This window comes from Cavia porcellus, unplaced genomic scaffold (assembly GCF_034190915.1).
Source record: "Cavia porcellus strain 051 isolate PalLab524CR breed Dunkin Hartley unplaced genomic scaffold, mCavPor4.1 scaffold_23, whole genome shotgun sequence".
Taxonomy (NCBI): Eukaryota; Metazoa; Chordata; class Mammalia; order Rodentia; family Caviidae; genus Cavia; species Cavia porcellus.
In genome coordinates, this window is record NW_026947506.1 from 4622436 (window position 1) to 4643416 (window position 20981).

The following is a 20981-nucleotide window of genomic DNA, read 5'->3' on the forward strand; positions in this document are numbered from 1 at the left end:
GATGATGCATCGACCGGTTGCTGCCTGTTTCTAACACATGCAGGCCTCCGTTCTTTCCTGAGGCCCCTCTAGGACTAGGAGCACAGAGCAGGGCAGGTCCTCATCTCTCAGAGATTTACTCTGTCTGAGCGAGCTTGGGGAAGCCCAGTGGGAGGACAGAATGTACCTGCCCGGGGGAGAGGTGAGATGCAGTAGAGGATTTGGGGCAGGGAGAAACTCTTTGTATCGCTGGCTCTCCTGGCATGAGGGCCATCTGTAACAGAGCAGACAGCTCTGTAGGTCAGTATTTGAAAAGAACTGGCTGAGAGAAAGGGAGGAGTGAACAAGTTCTAGAGCCTCAAGTGTACCCTCAGGGAAATCCAAGGGTCAAGGGCACCAGGAGCGCGTTGGAGCCTGCTTCTCAGGCTGACACTTTCTCCAGAGTCTCACCTCAGATGAGAGGAATAGAGCCTGCTCTCATCCCCTTTACCTCTTCCAAATTCACCATCTTACAGCCTCTGGGCTGCCTTAGTAGCGATTCTGGCAAAAAATAGAAACCCATGAGGAGAGGGTGGCAATTCCTAGGAACAGGGGAGGAGAGCTGGCCAGGGCAGGAGAGCAGGGACAGGAAGGGAAAGAGGTGAGACTTAAAGAAACTGGTGTTAGGCTGACTGGAGGGGAGGAGGAGCTGCTTAGTCTCGTGACTCAGGGACAGCGTGGCAGGCAATGTCCCAGTAGAGTGAGGAGTAACGAGTTTAAAGAACGCGGATACAGAGACAGAGGTGATGAGGACTGAGCACCACCGTGCTTTCGTGCTGGCAGGGAGGCCAGGCCTGCACCAGGAAGGATCTCAGCATGTGGGCCGGGTCACCAGGCTCAGCTCCCGCCGTGGCACCAGGACGGCGAGGACACTGAGCCCTAGCCAGGGAGCGGGTTGCTCTCTGCCTGACACACATCAGCCGCAGAGCAGCGACTGCAGCTCCGGTCCCCTGGCCTCCTATCACACAGGTCGTTTGGGATGACATTTGGGCATCAGATAGCTTTTATTTTATTATCAAACCAGAAAATAGCTACCGCGTATGGGACCATCCAAGTGAAGTAGAAACTGATGTAGCCAGTCAGAAAAAGAGCTTGTGACAGCGCACAGAGGACTTTCATCTGCAAGGAATGCTCTTGCCTTTGAAGGGGAGTCGTCGGATGGTTTGATGTGGGCCAGATGTGGAGAGTTCTGAGCATGAGCGGCACAGCGGCCCGCTAGACAGTCAGTTCAGTTCGGTTCATCCATCGTTTGCTGAAGATCCTGCACAGGCCAGGGCTGGGGAGGCGGCAGACACACACAGAAGGTGAAGACGTGGCCGTGCCTTCGAGGAGCTCAGAGGCTGGCGGGGAGCCAGAAAGCAAGACAGACAGAAAGACAAAGCCCCAGGGAAGGTGGGGTAAGAGCACAGAGGTCTGGGATGGACAAACAGTTCAGGGCTGTCCCAGCATGCACGAGGTCCTGGGTTTGATGCTCAGCTTTGGAAGAAAAACAGCCCTCAGGTGTTGGATGCGAGCAGGTCTAGGGAACATGAAGCACTCTTTCCCCCGGGACTCAGGGGACGCCCAGGTGCAAATACGCTGCACGGGCCACGGGGACTGCGTAGCTTTGGTGCAGGTGGAGGGAAGTATGCAGGAGAGAAGGGAGGGGGCCAGTAGGGGGTTTGCAGAGCCAGATAACCTAGGCCCTTTTGAGGCTATGAAAAAAACCTTGAAATGGGAATCCATAAAAAAATTCTATGCAGGATGGAAACCGAAGGAGATTGGAGTTCAGTGTCTACCCAGGGATCGCGTGCAGGGGAGGCTTCAAAGAAATAAGATCAACAGTAAAAACCCACGAGGAGATGGGGGCAGTTTGTGGGCCACGGAGGAGGAGAGCTGCAACCAGGGCAGCAGGAGGGACAGGAAGGGATGGATCTGGGAGTGTTTAAAAGTGAAAGTTTAAAAAAGGGGTGATAGGTTGGCTGGAGGGGAGAGGAGCTGCTTAGTCTCACGCCTTAGGGGACATGGGGAAAGCAGTGTCACAGGAGGATAAGGGATATGGAGTGTAAAGGATGTGGGGGAGACCGGGGGAGAGAGAGTGAGACAGACAGAGACAGAGACAGAGACAGAGAGACAGAGAGAAAGAGACAGAGAGAGAGAAAGAGACACACACAGAGAAAGACAGAGATGGAGACAGAGCGAGAGAGATAGAGACAGAGACAGGCAGAGACAGAGAGAGGGAGAGAAAGAGACAGAGAGAGAGAGAGACAGAGACAGAGACAGACAGAGATAGAAAGACAGAAACAGAGAGAGACCGAGAGAAAAAGAGAGAGATACAGAGACAGAAAGAGACAGAGAGACAGAGAGAGACAGAGAGAAACAGAGACAGAGAGACAGAGACAGACACAGAAAGAGTCAGAGAAACAGAGCAGAGAGACAGAGACAGAGAGAAACAGAGCAGAGAGACAGAGACAGAGAGAAACAGAGCAGAGAGACAGAGACAGATAGAGACAGAGAGAGTCAAAGACAGAGACAGACAAAGACAGCGACAGAGAGAGACAGAGACAGAGAGAGCCAGAGACAGAGACAGAGAGAGACAGAGACAGAGAGAGCCAGAGACAGAGAGAGACAGCAAGAGACAGAGAGAGACCGAGAGAGAGAGAGACTGAGGACCGATCACTGAGAGCCCTGGGAATGCTCAAGCAAAGATTTCAAAGAAGCACAAAGTTCAAGAGAAAAGACCAACTGAAACAGAGGTTTAGGAACACAGCCCTGTAGGAGGATAAAGTGACCCAGGAGGGTGTGTGTCACAGCAGGGCAGAAGACCCGAAGGAGACGTCTAGGAAGCCCCAGCCTTGAAGGGTCAGATAGAGGAAGAGGTTTTGGTAAACTCAAGACTGAGAACTGGCGGAGAGGAGCCAAGCACTCTTTGGACACTAAAGGAATGGGTACAGGTGGGGTGGGGTGGGGTGGGGTGGAGGCTCCGAGCTGGGGGATAGCGCCCTAACCAGAGGCACAGACGGGTGGGAATAAGGGAAGAGCTGACTTAGACAGGACGGTGGGAAGAGAGCCTGGGTGTGGGAGGAGGAGGCACGGGTGGAGGTCACGGTGCGCGGACGGACGGGGTGAGGCCGAGTTCTCAGAAGTTCTGAAGAGGAGACGGGACAGAGAAGTATCACCAGTGGGGACACAGTGAGAATGGAGGTGCCGCCTGCGGGGTGAGGAAGGAGTCTGCCCCCGAACCCCTATTCCCCTGTCACCCCAGCTGGTAGAGAGGATGCAGACAGGGATGGCTGGTGGAGGACCAGATCACCCAGAAAATAGACGGACACACGGGCTTGGGTCTTGGGCCAGAGGAGGCTGGCTGGGATCTAAATCGTTCTCAGGCTACAGGGCTGGACATGGAGGAAAAGATGCCCGTGGTCTCTGCTTTCTCAATGAAACAGGAGACAGCTGTACACTGGACACATTCAGGGCTTGTGTAAGCAGGGTCAGGATAATTAGGAATTCATGGGTTGGAAATTGGGGTGTGTGAGTATGCTAACCACAGAAAGACCACGAATCCATTGAGAATTCCCCTCTTCCACTGGCAACGATGTTTGAGGGCTCCCACTGCACAGCTGTAGCACAAGGGTCACTATAACCCTGGACCAGGACAGGGGTTTTGACAGGCGGAGGTGGGGGAGGGGCAGTCATAGTCATATCTAGGGTTTATTGTGTATTTTGGACATACAGGTCTAAGCTCTTTGCATATTCTGTTTTGCTTGAAATCAGTAACTATTCTGGGGGTTTGGTGTTAACACTGGGGCAGTTTCCCAGCACCGTCTCCCAGTAAGTGATGTCTGCTCAGTTCCACATGCTGAGTGTGCCCAGTGAGAGGCAGGGTTCAAACAGCAAGCTGTCCCTCCAATTCTGGGGGAAGAAGATTATTTACGGAGTTAATCATGAGATGCTGCTGCACTAGAATACAGAGGGACCAGGAGCTCAGGGTGGACCGAAAGCTCATGGTGGCCATGGCCCAGGCTCGGGCACTTCTGCAGGGGTGGAGGGAGGGCTGGAGGATGGCTGGGCGGGGCAGATCCTGGCTGCTGCGGGAGGGGTGGGGTGGGGGGAGCTCAGGGAACAGCAGTGAGAAGGCCAGGGTGGGTGGTATCAGGACATCTCAAGGCCAGGGGTTTGCAGCAGGCACGGGGAGGGGAGAAGAGGCTGCCTGTGCTTGAGCCTGACTGAGGCTGGGTTTGGGTTTCAGACATGGCCATCCTGCTTCCCTGCTTCCCAGGGACCACCAGTCCCATGTGACCCTGATCTTCCAAGGTCCCCTTTCCCCCCTCACCTTCTCCTGCCCAGGAGCCAGGTTGGAATCCATGCGAGGACCTGCGTGGCCGCTCCCTTCCAAGGAAGGGGTGGTGTCCAGTGAAGGGCAGCACCCCATCTCCATGCTGGCAGTGAGAGAAGCCACAGACACCAAGGAGACAAAGGTGGTACCCCAGTCATCACTGTGTCCCCTTCACTCTTCCGTGCTGGCGGGTGTGGGGATCCACATCCAGGAAAGTGAGTGTGCATGTGTGTGCGTGTGTGCACGTATGTGTGCACGCACGCATGTGTAATTCCTTGGCCACTGCTCTCCTGAAGGCTGACATCTGTGTCCCTGTCTATGGGAATGAGCATGTCCCTTAAATAGGCAAAGTCCGTGGCCCGGTCTGTGGGGACACTGACAAGAGGCCCGGAAATCTGCATCTGTCCCCATTGGGCTGGACAGGACCCAGGGACAGGAGCCACTTGGCGGTAGAGGCCCAGGAGGGGCCGAGCCCCACAGCAGGGAGAAGGCCACCAATCTCCGAGTGGCTATGCAACAGAAATGGCCTGGAAATAGAGGAGGACCAGGCTCGGGTATTCACGGACAGTCCCTGTATCTCTGAGGGAATCTTTCAGATTATTTTATAACTTTTATAGATCTACCACTCCTGTGATTTCTTTTTCCCCAAAGCAGGCTTGTGCTTAAAAGAACACAGCGCATACGGCCCGAAGTAATTTCAAAGCAATTTCCGTGCTTCGCCTGAGGCCCTGCAGACCCGGGAAGGCAGAGTGTGGTCACAGCGATGAGCCTTAAATTGTCCTTTTCTTCTCCCTCTGACTGCCCACCACGCCAGCTGCTCCCAGGCCTTGGTCCTCTGTTCCCTGAATGCGGCCGGCTGGGACTCCCAGCCCAGACCTCACGTCCGCCTCTGCTGGTTTCCTGGCCATCTCCAGCACAAAGCCCGGAGACCACAGGACCTTGGGGCCAGAGACCCTGAGAGGCTGCCGCAGCTGGATTAGAGAGGCTGGGCAGGCACCAAGCTCCGCTAGCGCTGTGGGAGTCCTATGTCTGTCACCCTTGCTTGTGCAGGACTGTGGTCTCCGCAGAGACTCTCGATCCCACAGCAAGGCCCCAGCAGACCTCCATGGCGCCTGCCCTGGGCTCTGCCTTCCACAGGCCGAGTTCACCCAAAGACTTGGCGCCCAGGTAATCCATGCACCGGATGCAGAGGAACAAAACAGATGCTTCTCTGCCACCTGTTTGCTCCTGTGTCTTTTGCTAGCTGCTACCTTGAAGTGTTACCCCTCAGCGACGCCACCCTGCCTAGGAGACAGCTGATTACGGACTGAAACCTCCCCAACAGTGAGCTAAATAAACCTTTACTTCCTTCATTTCGGGTGTTGGGTATTTTGTCCCGGCCATGAGAGAAAAGTAACCAAGACAGCGGAGAAGAAAAAGTTGACAAATTAGAAGGCAGGTGATTACAGAAAGGAGACTGGGTGGCAGAAGGACGTGATTAGGGATACACTTTGTATGCATGAAAATTTTCAATAAAACCCATTATTATAATGAATATGTGCTTCAACTATTTGTTATAAACCTCAGGATCAGGCAACCAAAACTCACTTAATCATGACGTGAAGTCTTTGAATCTCTTCTCCTCTAAGAGCAGAGGGTCTTTGAGAAGAGGGAGGAAGGGAGCCCTGAGAAGGAGCACCTCTAAGCCTTCTGGTTGCCACACCACAGCGGGTGTTGGCCTCTCCTCAATCTCAGCCCTTAGGGGTCCTGCGGCATTCACTCTGGGCCTGCCAGGTGTCAAGCATCCAGCACCTTGGGGACTTGAGTCTGTGGCTCGTCTCCTCCCGCAGAAGGACGAAAAACAGGCTGAACCTTCTACCAGCCCTGGCTGAGGACCAGCTTGTCACTTGTGAGGAGAGCACTCCAAGGCCTCTCCTCCAGCTGTTTCGGCTCTTGTGACGTGCTCTTGCTAACTGTGATCACCTCTCTGTGCAACAGAAAAACAGAACTTGCTGCTCCTGCCGGCTGTGTACGTGCTAGGTGATGTCCCCGAGCTCAGCCTCTTCCCCACCCTCCTGCCCCCTGGTCCCCTCCCTTCTCCCCTCTGCCTCTGTAGGCACAGAGGTTTCCTGTTCTGCTTGTGAATGAAATCATGGAAGCGTGTCTTTCCCCACCTCGTGTGTCGCGCTTAGTATTGTGACCTCTAAGCCCGTGCATGCTGCTGCAGATTCCCTTTGTACCGCTGAGAAGCATTCCCCTGTGTGTCTGCACCACATCGGAAAACTCCGTTTCTCCTTTTGTGACTTTCCAGCCTCCGTTCTCCTCTGTGCTGAGCTGCGGTTTCCTGCAGCGGGTCCATTCCCTCCTCTGTTTCTTGGTCCTGCCTTCGTGCACCCAAAGGGCACGGAGCGCTCCTGGCCTCAGGCTCCACGTGGTTTCTGAATGGTTCTCAGCTCCTCAGTTCCCCCATGTCCCATGCTGAAGTGTGCTTAGATGTCTCTGAGCCATAAAACCTGCTTCCCGATTAGTGCATCTCTCACACTGTGGAGGCAGACTGGGTCCCTGGGTGCCGGATGCAGGGATCCCGTGTAGTCGCTAACCTTTGCCTCTGGGCTCCAGGTTCCTCTCCTGTCTCCTTTATGATATTGGGCTTGGGCTCACAGGCTTCTGTCCTGTCCTGCCAGGGGCTCTTTTATGCCCGATTATGCCAGCAGAGGGTGCGGGAAGGTGCCAGCGTTTGTGACCCTCCCTGCACCGCACTGTGCCCTGTGGCCTAGAGACCCGGCAGGCTGGGGCTCGCCACCCCGAAGCCCCCGTTCCTGCTCATGCGGCTGCTTCTTTACATTTCCTTGGCCCCAGCGAGCATGGCGGTCCCTGTGGTCCCCCCCTCCGCAGGGTCTGGTGCTCTCACCTTTTCACCTCCCCAGCCAAGGCCTTCCAGTCAGGGCCTCTTTGTGCTAAGTCATCTTTGTGCAGGGAACTGGCCTGGGCTCTGCGCACGGAGGAAGGTGGCACAGACACCTGGGCCGACCGGGCTCGGGCCCTGTCTGTGCACAGCACCTGCAGGACCCATGAGCAACTTTGGCCCCAGGTCGCAGAGGCCCTCCAGCTCCTGTGGAGAAGCAGACTGTTGCTATGGTGATGACTTTCATGCCAGGCCTCGATGGCCCACTCAAACACGACCCATCTCTGGCAGATCCCAGTGCACTCCTGACTTCCTGGGCGCACAGCTGAAGCTTTCACAGAGAGGTGTGGTCATCCCACGCCTTAGTCTTGGGGGGTCAACATCTTTGGTACTAACTCACACCATCGCCAGAGAACACTGAGGCGTGTGTGTGTGTGTGTGTGTGTGTGTGTACATGCACGTGTGTGTATCAGGTATTTAATTTTTTATTTTTTAGAGAATAAAACTAAATGAGACAAAATAGAATAGAGTCAATCAAAACAAAAGGATCAACATGGTACATGACCTAAAAACAAAATACAAGATCAATAATGACTACCATAATGCCTCTTTTTTTTTTTTTTTTTTTTTTTTTTTGTCTTTTTCGTTTTTGTCGGTACCAGGGATTGAACTCAGGACTGCCTGCTTGCAAGGCAGGTCCTTATGCCACTGAGCTAAATCCCCAGCCCCCATAATGCCTCTTGTTATCTTCAAAAGAACTGCCCATATCATCAGGCACAATAAAATCAAACAAAACAGTATAGAACAAAACCAATAAAAACAAAGCATTGCTAACATTATAGGACTTCAAAAGAAGATAATAGTCAAACCAGAATGGGTAGGGTAGTATATCTTACTGTCTTCAAAGTAGTTGCCTATACCCTCAGACTTGAGACTATCAAACAAAACAGAATAGAATAAAATCAGTCAGAACAAAACAGTGAAAACAATACAGGGCTTCAAATCAAACTAACAGGAAATCAAAAATGGTTACCATAGTGTATCCTGCTATCTTTGAACAGCTGTCCATGCCATCAAATCTAATGCAGATAGACAAACTAAAACAGAATAAAACTAAACAGAACAATGAAAACAACTTGGGTTTCAAATCATGATAATAGATCAACAGTGGCCACTGCCTTCCCTCTTTAGACCGTTCCTCCCCTTTCACAGGGTGTATTGTTTTAAAGAACCTGGGTATCTACGGAGTTGGTAATGTAAACACTGGGTGTTTAAAGAGTCGCTCTACTTACTGAGCTCACACTGGGTCACCTCTGCTTACCAGGATGCGATGTGAGGAATCTGAAGAGTTTAAAGTAAGCAGAGGTCTATCTGTCATGCAGCCAGACATCGGGGATGAGAGCCCGAGTATGAGCGCCCGAGGATAAGCGGGGCTCTGGGTGGTGACAGCTGGGTCCTGACCCTTTCTTGTCCATTCTCAGTTTATCACTTTTGTTCTAATCAGTGCCTGCCCCATTTCCAGCCTCTGGCTCATGTCCAGGGCAGGAAGCAAAAGGACCAAACTGTGGGCCAGGGCAGGGCTGTGGACAGGAAAGAGCCCTTTTCCAGGTATCCCCAAAGTCCTTCTCTTGTGTCTAATTGGCACGCGGGCTATCTTAGCTGCCGCGGAGCCCGGGATGGAATCGTCTACCTAGCACGTGGCTGCACATCTCACCCCCACAATGCTGCTAGCAAGACAGAAGTGGGTCATGGATGTTGGATGGGCAAACCGCAGTGTCCATCACACTGCATGGCCCCTGCATGGAGGGCGTTGGTCTCCTAACCCTATCTGCACAGAGACCTCAGGACTTTGGAAGGAGTGCCAGGAGCCCGTCATGGCCAATACTGGGCCGCCTTTGCCTTAAATCTTTTGCGTAACAAGGAGAAAATAGGCTTTGAAGGTACTGAGAGGTTGACCTTCTTAGTCCAGTGTCGTGCACAGCGCCCCCAGCTGGGCTACTTGGCAATACACGCTCTCTGGCCACTGCCTCAGAGTTGGATCCTAGGCCCTCATGATGGTCCACCGGGGCCCTCCTGTGCTCCCCCCACACACCTCATCGGCTCTCTCCCCTTAGAATTTTCCTTCACAGGAGTCTAAGGACCAGTCGTCTCTCTGATGGAGGGCAGCAGGTGGCAAGGCAAGCAGATAGAATGGGCTGCACACTTAGGGAGGGCAATGCCAAGATGCCGACTGCTTAACAGCTGCCAAGGCACCATGCTTGTTTTGCCTGGCAGCCACGGTCAGGTGACAAGAAGGCAGCCACTGAAGAGCCCAAAGAGACCTCTTCCAAGGCGACGACTGCATGGAAAGATGGCAGCCACAGGCTTCGGGGACTGACTTCACCGGGCCTTTGTGAGCCCAGGGGGTGCAGGAGTTGGGCTGCTGGGCTCGCGGTGTGTGGCTGCACCGTGAAGTCAGCTGCAGGGAGGAGCTAGAACAGCCTTCCCGTGGCTGTTTGCAAGACCTGTGTGTGTTCACTCTTTTCTTTCTTCCTACCCTCTGGGGAAAACTCCGCACCCCCTGGCCCATCTTCTCCCACAGCACCCTGCTTTATGCTTTGGGCATTTGCCAACAGAGGCCTGGTGGATGCCTCTAGGCTTCTGTAGGACCTTAATAAGATCTGTAAACACACACTTCCAGCACAATCACAATTGGAAACTTCTTGCTTAAGTAAAATCTAAACAGCGTTTAATTATGTATCACCTCTCAAGGACCATTTAAGAACCAAACCGGTATTTACAAATGGATTTGGAATTTTCTCAGTGAAGGGAATTAATTCTGTCTGTTGCTTCTCAATGCAAACAGAAGAGAAGAAGGCTGATTATTTGTTCAGTGATACAGCAATGGAGCCTCTGGCCCAAATCAGGCAGCCTTAGGATTTTTATCTAGTGAAATTCATTGGTGGAAAAAAGAATTGTTTCAGAGAGCTTGCTGTACCTCTTGAGTAAAAATTACCTGGTACAAGGGATCAAGAAGATAGATGATAGGAGGATAGCTGCCCAGGAGAATGAACAAATAGGATGTGGGGAGAGAGAGAGAGAGAGAGAGAGAGAGAGAGAGAGAGTTCACCCCACTTCCATCTTTCCAATTCACTCTGGCCTCCAGCAGGTTGCACAGCACCCACAGGCACTGAAACACATCTTCCACACTGGTTTCATCATCTCGCAGTCTAATCTCCCCCAGAAACACCTGCGGGGACCCCGGGGCAGCCTGGTTGCTTTACTCCAATGTTAAACCACTTGGTTTCTCTTTTGGTAGAAGAGGGACCAGCTCAGTGCCTGATGAAGCACCGAGGATAACAAATGTAATCACTGAGAATAATAACACTTTCACAGCCTGGTGGACAGTTCTTAATTCAGCTGACACTCAAAGTCAACCATCACGATGTGAGATTTTACCTTTTACCTTTCCGTGCTTAGTCTTTGGAGGCGGTGCCTTACTGTCACAGTGCTTCCCGATTCAGATAAGCCACCTTCTGGGCATGTTCCTGCCTGCCCTGCTGAGCCTCACCGTGGGAAACATCTTTACTCCTGTGGACGCTGACATCTCCAGGACCCCCACAGCCCACTGGAGTCCTGCAGTCATTAATTGTACGCATCTCCTTGATGGAATTGCAGAGTTCCCAGATACTCAGCCAAACGTTTCAGGAGGTGTCTACAAAGATATTTCTAGGGACATTGTCATTTTCAAGTTGATAGGCACAAAATGTGCACAAGAATCACAGATCTGCTGCAGGACAGAACAGAATGAAAGGCTGAGTTGGAAGGAATTCTCTGTCTTGCTGTGAGCCAGGACATGGGATTTTCTGCATCAGACTTGGACTCAGACTGAGGTTGTACCATCAGCTCTTCACACTGGGGATTTTGGACTAGAGGTCGTATCATTGGCCCTCTTGGACCTCTGGCTTGCAAACTACAGCTGTTGGGACTTCTTAGCATCTTCGGTCATTTGAGCCAATGCCTTACAATGCACATGTGTGTCTCGGTAGGACCCAGGAGAGTACCCTTTCCCATAGACAGAGCTTGTGGAGCTGTGATATTGACCAAACCTATATGTGAAGATACCTGATGCCATCTCCATATATACAGGTGTAGCAGGGTCAGCGTTCTGAGCTAGTTGGTTGGGGGCAGATTCAGGGAGAAATGAGCAGGTCACCATGGCATGTAATCTGAGGAACAAGGTAGCATCATGGGGCCATCGGCAGAAGAAACGACCCAGAAAGCCCCAAACTGGGAATCAGAAGGACCATGGCGGAAATGACTCTGAGAAGCGGTGGGAAGGTGCCAGGCCTGTGGAAGCTGAGAAACCTGACTCCTGTGGCTGAGGGGGAACTTTGCTGCACTGGCGGCAGTTCGGAGGGTGCCGCCCCCCACAGCACAGGGGTTCATCCTTTGTCCTTCAGCCCTGGGCTGCCCCGGGCTGCCTCCTTGCTCCAGCCTTCCCTTGCTCTCCAGAGATCCTCACAAGAAGCACCCATGGGTGTCAGCTCCAGGTCTAGGACACGATTTCCTCCAGCGTGAGGTCCAGACTCTGGAAGAAGCTTTGTATTCCATCTTCTGTTTGTCTTCTCGGTCATCCCGAGCCCTTCTCCTGGTCCCCATTATGCATGTGACACTGGTCGCTCTTGCATCTGTGTGCTTTCTCTTCCACGTCTCTGCTTCTGCATCGGCTGTCGCCCGGCCTGGAAGTGACCACTCTTGCCCTTCCTCCACCTGATCCTTCATTTCTCTTCTCAGAAAGGCGCAGACATCTCCTCTTCTACGAGTCTTCCCTGCTCTTCTGTCCATCTTCATCCCACGCTGCGATAGATGGTGGCATTGTATATTCCCCAAAGCACACTCAGCATCTCTGCCATGGCACTTAGGGTTAGGGTTAGGGTTTTCTTGTCAGGTCACAGGGTGCATGATGGCATTGAGGGCATGCTGCCTTGGGCCTGGGATGGCTTCAGAAAGAGTAGGCCAGGGACCAGCCTGTGGTCTACACGGCTTCTCCAAACCCTGCAGAGGGGACTGGGCCCAGACCCTATCTGCCTACTCTGAGCTGCCGGCTCAGCCCGATTCCCGTTGCCTCACAGCTGAGGCAAGTTAGGCTGGGACCTGCCACCCCGGGGAAAGCAGTTTGCGGGTGTGTATGTGTGTGTGTGGGGGGGGAGACAGTGCACCCGGAGATGTTCACTGGGCCCGGCCTCTGATGGAGAAGCAGAAGAAACAATTAAATTACAATGAATAAGCAAATTACAGGCTGTCAGTGAGTTTGAGTTGAAGCCGTCTTAAAAACCATGATTATGAAGTCAGTGGAATGACCCAAAAGAGGAAAGACACAGTACTTTTGTGCACTGCAAAGATAAAAACCCAGTTTTGTTTAACACCCTTACCCCGTGTCTTCATTCATTAATTCAAAAAATATTTGGTGAATTCTCACAATGCACATGAATCTGTTCAATTAGTGAGAAGTCCTGATTTTAGTAAATGGGGGAAATGGAAGAGAGATCGTTATACACTATTCCTTCTCTTAAAAAATTTCTCTGCAGTGATCCTAAATCCTTTTATTTCCTTGCTAGGCTAAACTCATTCTGCTAGTCAGCGTCTTGCTACTCTGACAAAATACCTGAGACAATAAACTTAAAAGGAGGGAAGGTTTACTCTGGTTTTCCTGCTCTTTCTGTCCTGGTACTTGGCCTTGTTGATGTGGGGAATCACAGCAGGAGGACGTGATGGGGCCAGCTCACCTCCTGGTCTCTGGGGGTCAAAGAGAGAGAGGAAGGGGCTGGATCTCCAGTATCCCCTGGAGGCTGAGCCCCAAATGACCCAATTTCTTCTTGTATGCAGCTTAAAAGTCCTGCACTCCTCACAGCCCCATGGACTGCATTCAAACCTTCCGCACAGGGGCCTATGGGGTGCACTCTGGACCCCAGCAGCAGCACTCAGCTGGCTCCCATCAGCCTCCCCACCTCCTGACACCTTCTGTCCTGGGAGGGCAAGGGCGATTTGCCTTCCATTCTCCGAGCTTTTCCAACCTTCAGCCCCATCTCTCCCCTACACAAAGGGGAATTTTAGTTTTATTTTTTTGGAGGGGGTAGAAGTGGGGGGTTTGTGTATAACAAATAACATTTTCTTGCCACAGTGAATGCTTGTTCCTGTCTCAGATGTGTTCTCGGGGCCAGACGCAGAGCTGGAGGTGCTGAGCTTGGATGCTGAGCTGCTGTGGACTCAGCAGGGTGCTGTGGACACAAGGACGCTGAGGAGACCGTGCTCCTGCCTGTGCAGGACGGAGAAGCGTTTCTTGTTAGTCTTAAGGAGAGCCTGAAGCTGAGGTACTGGTGCTTTTGAGGGGCTTTTCTAGAACTTTTGCTACGGCTGTTCCCTCCCTGCCAGTTGGGGGGAGTTGCTAGAAGAGTGGGGGGCGCGCCTGGCCTAGTTCTGGGTAGGGCCCAATACTATTTGAATAATTCATATATTTAAAATAACAAAATAAATATTTTATGGGTCTTTAAATTTCAGCAACAAGCTGTACTCTTGAAACCCACAGATTAAAAACCAGACTTTAGTTAGAAATATGGTTTCACAGTAAAATGTTGCTATTAATGGATGCACATAATTCAGATCCAAAGAATCTCTCATGCAAAGGGCCTTGGAAATCAAGCAGAAAGGCCTGGGCTGGCTCTTCGGGGATGCTGGGAAGGAGGGCCCTTTCCCCTCTCTCACGAGGTTTCAATGTTTCCTAAACAATGATCTCTTGATTAGATCAGGGTGGGACCCCACTCTTGTTCACCATTGTCTCTGTGAGGGAAAATCTCGGCTCTTGCCTGACCACCTCGGCTGCACCCGAAAAGCCGTGTTAATAAAGTTTGCGGGAAGGATGGGTAGTTATAAAGCAGAACAATCAGGCTGGGGGGAGTTGTATAATTTCTCTGTCTCTGCCTCCCCAGAGGATTTTGGAGAGGATGGGATGCACAGGCGACAGTGTGACTAGAATATTTCCACCCAAGAAAAATATAATGTGTATTGACTTTTCTGTACAATTACAGAGGTAATGTACGACCATTATATAAAATTTACAAAATCTGGAAAAGCATAGAGGGGAAGAAAAAGCATCCATAATTGATCGTGAAGTAATAACCAGCGTCATTATTTTCCAGGGGAGAGATAAGCTCTAATTTCTATGCTTGAGTGTCTTTCTCTCGCTTTGTTCCATGATAGTCCTCCTCTGGTTGCTTTGTTCCACAAGTTAGGAACGTTCTGCAGGGGGCTGCTCTCCCCTGCCACTTCTGTACTTTGTTTTAGGAATTAATTACAAAAATTTCTCTACTTTTATCAAAGATAAGCTGAAAGGTTTCCAGCCTGAGGTTTCTGGACGGTGACCCTGGGCACTGATGGGTTAGATTGAGGTGGTTCCCCTCATCCTTGGCACGGATGCTGCAGGTCAGTTGTCTCTGCATTCTGAGGAGCTTCCTGTGGACTGAGAGATGCTTACCAGCATCTCCTCCCTCCACCACACGGTATCGATAACAAAAATGCCCCTTAGAGCACCTGCCTGGCAAGCGCGAGGTCGTGACTTCGATCCCTGGACAACAATAACAAAAAAATGCCCCTCCTGTGCCTCAGGTAGGAGGCAGACAAACTGCCTCTAGTTGAGAACCAGCATTTCAAAAACCTAAACATTAGGAATGCTAGAGTTTTAGACTTCTTTGATCATATTTTAGTACCTAAAATGTCAAGAAGACAAACATTTTCCCAGCACTTGGAAATCTGAAGCAGAAGGATCACAAGTTTAAGTCCAGCCTGGAGTGCATGGTGAGATCACGTTTCAGTGAAAAATAAAATCATCAACAACAATAAGAAGATGAACATTTTGACTGGATTTCTGAAAAGCAAAGTACCAGTAACTTGTGTCTTTTCTTTTTCACGAGCTGTGTTCTGAAGACAGGAGGGGTCTGACCGTGGGAGCTTTCTCAGCAGAAGCAGATAGGCATGGGCGTTGTAACAGGAAAGGGTTAGAACGGGCTGGAGGGGCTCACTGCACCCTGGCTGAGCTGGGAGGAGACTGAAGGTTTGCAGGGCTGCTGCCAGCGTCCTGGGAATCAGGAGAGCAGGACTCCCGAGGGCTTTCTGACAGTTCCCAAGGCGGCAGGCCACATGTGCCCCTCTGCAGGCCCGAGGCTCGCTCCTGTTGCTCTGAAGCCTGCAGCAGGCTCTGGTGCCTCCACACATTGCCATCTGCTGTCCCCGAGAGCCTTCTGTAGCTGCTGGACAAGAGACTGCCTGCCTCTTCTCTTCTGCCTTCCATGTTTCCTAGGCATCACTCCCAAGAGCCAGATCTAATCGAAGACCTGTTGGCAAGGGCGGCTTGGAAAATGTGGTTTCCAAGCTTCCAGCCTGGTGGCCCTGTGTGTTCAGAGTTCAGACGTGAGAAGGAGACAATTGGGAAGATCCTGCGTGGGGCGGGGGATCGTTTATTAAAGTGTCCTTCAGCAGCTTTAGACTTGAAACAGGGACCGTCTCGCGGATGCTAGGGGGAGGAAATAACCTTAGATTCTTTCAGCTGAATTCTGTGACTTGCAGACTAAGAGCTGAGGCCGCAGGATGAGTGAGACGCGGTTTCCTGCTGCTTAACCTGCGAACCAAACCTCCGCTGCACAAAAATCTCTAGGAACTTAGGGCGATGCTGCATTTATGACTTCATATATTATTCATCTGTTCATTTTATCTCACGAGGTTCTCTCTTCATGTCCTTTATATTCATATTCAAGACTTACGTTTATATTGAAGAATAAACTTAATAAACTTCCAAATTTATTCCTGCTAGTAAAAACCAGGCATTTTGCTACATATCTTTCAAAACATCATTCCAAAAGGCTTTACACTGTTTAGCCATGTGATCTAACATCTGTGCATACATCTCCATCCCTGTCTTTAGCCAGTTCCTCAGGACACGTTTCTAGAATGCGGCTGCTCACCAAAAACTGAGAATTAATTGGTTTATCAAATGTTTGCGTTGATTGACTACTAGCAGGGGCAGATCGGACTTCCCCCTCTCTGCCATATTGTGCAAATTGAGATCGAGCTGCTTATTTTAAAACAAAGCAAACAAAACAAAGCAACTCTGTCTTTTTTATAGGCCAGTGTTTTTGGTCATTGCATATTTTTGCATTTCTTTGATTTTACTAATGAGGCAGAATTGTGTGATTTTGCTTAAATCCTGCAATTATCTTTAAAAGTTGTGTAGGTACCATAAGCTTATTTTTAGCTTTAAAAAGCTAAAAATAAACAAAATGACATATGGTGAAAAACAAGACTGTTTTCTGTTTTTCAGAAAACTACCTCTCACAGTGAGAAAGTTACTTTTTAAAATATATATCCCAGAGATGCTATACGTATATGCAAGATAAATATGTAGGTGTTCATATGACATATATACACACATAAATTTTTAGTTTTTTACAAAGATAGACTATTTTGCATGCCATTACGAGACTTTTAAAAATTGATTTAAATTATGAAAACTTTCATATATTACCACAGAGGGATATCCACCTGTTTAAACATGTGCTATGATCTATCTAACTGGCCCGTGATTAATGGTTATTTTTAGTTATTTTTGGTTATTAGCCGCCATGCTGTCATCCGTGTCTTTATCTTCATTAATTTTAAAACCATGTATGCACATTTCTAGAACAGATTCCTAGAAATGGAAGTGCTTACGTGTTGGTGCTATGTGGTTTGTGTCCAGGACATCCCCAAAGTCCCATGCGTGTTCAGAGGTGGGGCTTTTGTGGGTGATTGGGTTATGGGGGTGCTTGTTCATTAGTAGACTGATCCATTGGTCAGTCTGTAGCCAAATGAGCTGTGATGAGATAGGGCCACGGGACAGGGCCTGGTTTGAAGAGGTAGGTCAGTGGGGGGCACCGTTGGGGCTTCATCAACCTCTCTGGTGCTCCCCTTTCCTCGTGTTTCATGGGGTGCTCTGCAGTGCCCTTCTACCATGATGTTTCTGCTTGGGGCTCCCTGACCATTGACCGAATACCTCGAACCAGGAGCCAGAATGAATCGCTCCTCTTTGAATTGGGTGCTGTGGGGTATTGGGTGTTGTGGGGAGCCATGTGAAAGGTACTGGCATTGTTGCTATTGTCTGGATTGGAATAACCGCCAACGCCCCCAGGTGGTCCCCAGTGTGGTTCTAACAGAACCAGGGAGAGAGGGTGAGAGGGCTCGGGTCACCGAGGGAAGGTCTTTAAAGGGGGTGATGGGTCGCTGGCATGTTCCTCTCTCTGTTCTTCCCAGCTGTGACATCAGCAGTTCTGTCCCACCGTGAAGTGGAGCTGGCAGAGCTTTGGGTCTGGATAATCATGAACCAAGACTCCTCACACTGTGAGCACGATCACCCTTTCCTCTTTAGAAGCTGATTTATCTCAGGTATTTGTCCTGGTGACAGAACTAACATAATAGGCTATATACATTTAAAGTTTTATTAGATACTGAATATTTATATTTATTTTACTCATGGAGTCATTGGTGGGTGTCTGTCATCAAAAGGAAATAAGGCATACAGGCATGGTAGCCTGTAATTTATTCTAATAACAAAAGCTGGAATGGTTGATTTTCCGTGTCGATGGTTAATTTTATGTGCTTGGGGTGCCCACACTGAGATTATTTCTGAGCATGTCTGTGAGAGTGTTTCTGAGTGAGAGGAGGATCTGAATCAGCTTTGCTTCTTGTCTTCCCTAGGGTGGGTGTCTTCCAATCTATTGAGGTCTCCAGTAGAAAAACAGTCAGAGAAAGGAGGGATTCAGCCCCGGAGCCCCACCGTTAGCCTGGGACCTCTCATCCCATCTTCCCCGCCGTTCACATGGGTACCCTGCTGCCTTTCAGATGGGCCCCAGCTACTCTGGTCCTTTGAACTCAGCAAATTGAACCCCTGGCTTTCCTGGGTCTCCGGCTTATTTCAGGGGTGGGATTTCTCAGTCTCTGTAATCTCTCAGCCAATTCTCCATGGTCCATATTTTTATACACATATATTTCCTATTGGTTCTTTTTCCTCTGGACAATGCTGGTCAATGCTAATGATTAATAATAATGTTAATTACTGCTAACAACTGTTAGTTACTCTTAGAACATTACGTATAGATAGTATTTAATTGTTCTCATCACATCCTATGTGAGAGATGATTAGTACATCACCATTTGAGGACTATGAGGTGTAAGAGTGTCAAGATCATGCCTACAGCCACGGGGCACAGTGGGCAGGAGCTCGGGTCTGAAACCAGGAATGTAGCTTCCGAGTCTGAGCTGCAGGGCCCTCTGCTGCCCCACCCAGCATGCCGGCGGGTGGCAGTTTAAGTTCCAAATGTTCTTCTGCTTCCTCTGGAATCTGATGCAGTGACCTAGAGATGCTTGTGACTCGGGATAGGACCATGGGTGCATTCAAAAGTAAAAGATGAAGTTTGACCTTTATCCTTTTCCATAGCATTTTAATTTCTTAAAGTTTTCAAGGTAGACAATCATATAATCTGTATTATGTATTTTATCCCCTTTGAGGTGTTATGCAGATATTTATCTTTGCTATTGTGGTGAATTAGCCTAGACCTCCAGGATGCTATTTGTGGACTTTAATATTTGTGGACTTTCCCCTTCCGATGTTGATGGGAGAGGGCTCCTCCAGTGGTCCACAGTGTGTACGGTGTTGCTGGATTGTTCTAGATGGACATTCAGGGCCAGATCGAAGGACTCTTCTCCTCCTCACCACTAAGAGTCCGTAATAAAGAGTGGACGTTTGATTTTGTGAAAGGACTTTTGTGGAGTCACATAATTATGATTTCACAATTTACTGTAATCGATTATGTTTGATGATTATACATACAGTGTAATGGAGTTCCACATTTATTTTGCACTTGAACCAGCATTTGCCTAGGCAGCCCTGGCAGAGCCAGCTGGGGCGGGGTGTGGGAGGCGCTGGGGGTGCGGGCTGGGAGAGGAACAGTTTCTGTAGAAATCCACAGCAGTGGCGGTCACACCGAGCAACCTAGGATGGCATGGGTGCTCCAGGTGGCCTTGGTCCTGGTGAAACACAGCTGTGTGGCCTTGGGGAAGAAGCAGACCAACTCCCTGAGAGGCAGACAGTCCCCAGCACGTGGTACCACCCCCCATGGAGGCGCAGGAAGCCTGGAGCCTGGAGCATGGAATCCTGTTCTGCGACAGAGAGGCTGATGTGGAGGAAGCCGGGGGAGGAACAGATTTGGACCGCACAGAGGACTTCAGCTGCCGGAGGCATTCTTGCTGCTTGATCAGGCGGCTTCGGCCTTAAAAAAGATCACACTTGGAAATTCACTCTGAAGTCAGCCCGCATGCCTTCCAAAAACTCCGCATCGGGCAGCAGGATAGGGCTTTTAAGAATATTTAGGCTGTAAAGAATACATCCATAAATGAATAAATGCATAAACATGAGGCCCAGAGACAGGACACTTGCCAGAGGGAACTCCTGACAGGCCCCATCCTCATCTCCTCCCAGCTTCCCAGGACAAACCCTCCCACAGCCCAGCGCTGAGCTCAGGTGACAGATATTCTTGAATCTGGGGGCCTGTGACCGCTTGCACTGGTCACATGTGTGACACTCAGCTGGGCGCGGTGATGCACACTTGGAATCCTACTGACTTGCAAGGCCAAGATAGGAGGATCTCAACTGTGAGGCCACTGGCCAATTTAGCAAGACCCTGGCTCAAAAATAAAACAAAAAAAGGCTGGGGATATATTTAGCTCGATGGCAGAGTACCTCTAGTTTAATCATATAAAGAGACAGGGAAAACCTTTGATATTACTGAGCCGTGACCTTGAGCGAGTTGTTTAACCTGTCTCTGCCCGGTTCAGACCGGTTCAGAACCAGGCAGAGAAGCCAGTGCTGGCCTCCAGCAAAGGCGCCCACTTTGGGGGCTGAGAGAGGGGCAGACATTTAGAGCAAGTCCGTCCTTCTCTGTGTCATCTATGTCTTCGCTCTCAAGTTTGCATTATCTGAAGAAATTGCATCAGCTTCAATTACTCTCTTCCAGGGCAGCTGTCAAACCAGCCTCCGGAGTGGATTAGCAGCCACACTAGAAGGAGGAGACAAGTCTCTTCTTGTAAGCTAGGGGTTGTCGGACTCGCCTGGGACTCGGGTAGCTCACAGAAACATCGGCCCAGGTAGAGTCCAAGCGGGTGCATGAGGTCATCGGGGAGGAAGGCATGGCAGTGTCTCAGTGTGGACAGTTGTGATCAGAAATCCAGGAGACAGGGCAGGGTGGAATCAGGGAAGCCAGGATTGTGACGGCCCGGGCAGCTCCAATGACTGGCTGCTCCTCTGCTGGGGCCCGTCTATAACGCCGGTGGCAAGGGGGTCAGTGGTTTGCAGCAGGACAGTGCACCAGCCTTTCCTTTAGGAGGAAGGATGGTAGGGGGACAGGCAGCGCTGTCCTCTGTCTTTAGAAATGACCTTCATGTTACTATCTACCATGGAGGCCCAGGGGAGGACTCTGCACGCTGTGGGGTTGCTGTGCTCAGGGTCACCACTGAACCTAGGAGTTAAATGCCACCTGCTCTTGCTGACCCAAGAGTGGGAGAGGAGGCACCCAAACTCATTTGTTAGGGGAATCTAGAATATTCTAGAGACTTCTACACATACACAGAGGTAAACCACAGGACCTCCCTAGATGCATTGCCCACGGGAAGCCGAAAGTCATTTCCTGTCCGCTCTCTCAC

General features: G+C 50.4%; 1 long non-coding RNA gene across 1 annotated transcript; it reads left to right on the forward strand.

Annotated features, from left to right (window-relative positions):
• The first annotated feature begins 4323 nt into the window (after positions 1 to 4323).
• LOC134472305 (uncharacterized) lies at positions 4324 to 5685 on the forward strand. Its single transcript, XR_010042147.1, has 2 exons — positions 4324 to 4475; positions 4988 to 5685. It is a non-coding gene; the product is annotated as an uncharacterized LOC134472305 (long non-coding RNA).
• Positions 5686 to 20981: the final 15296 nt, after the last annotated feature.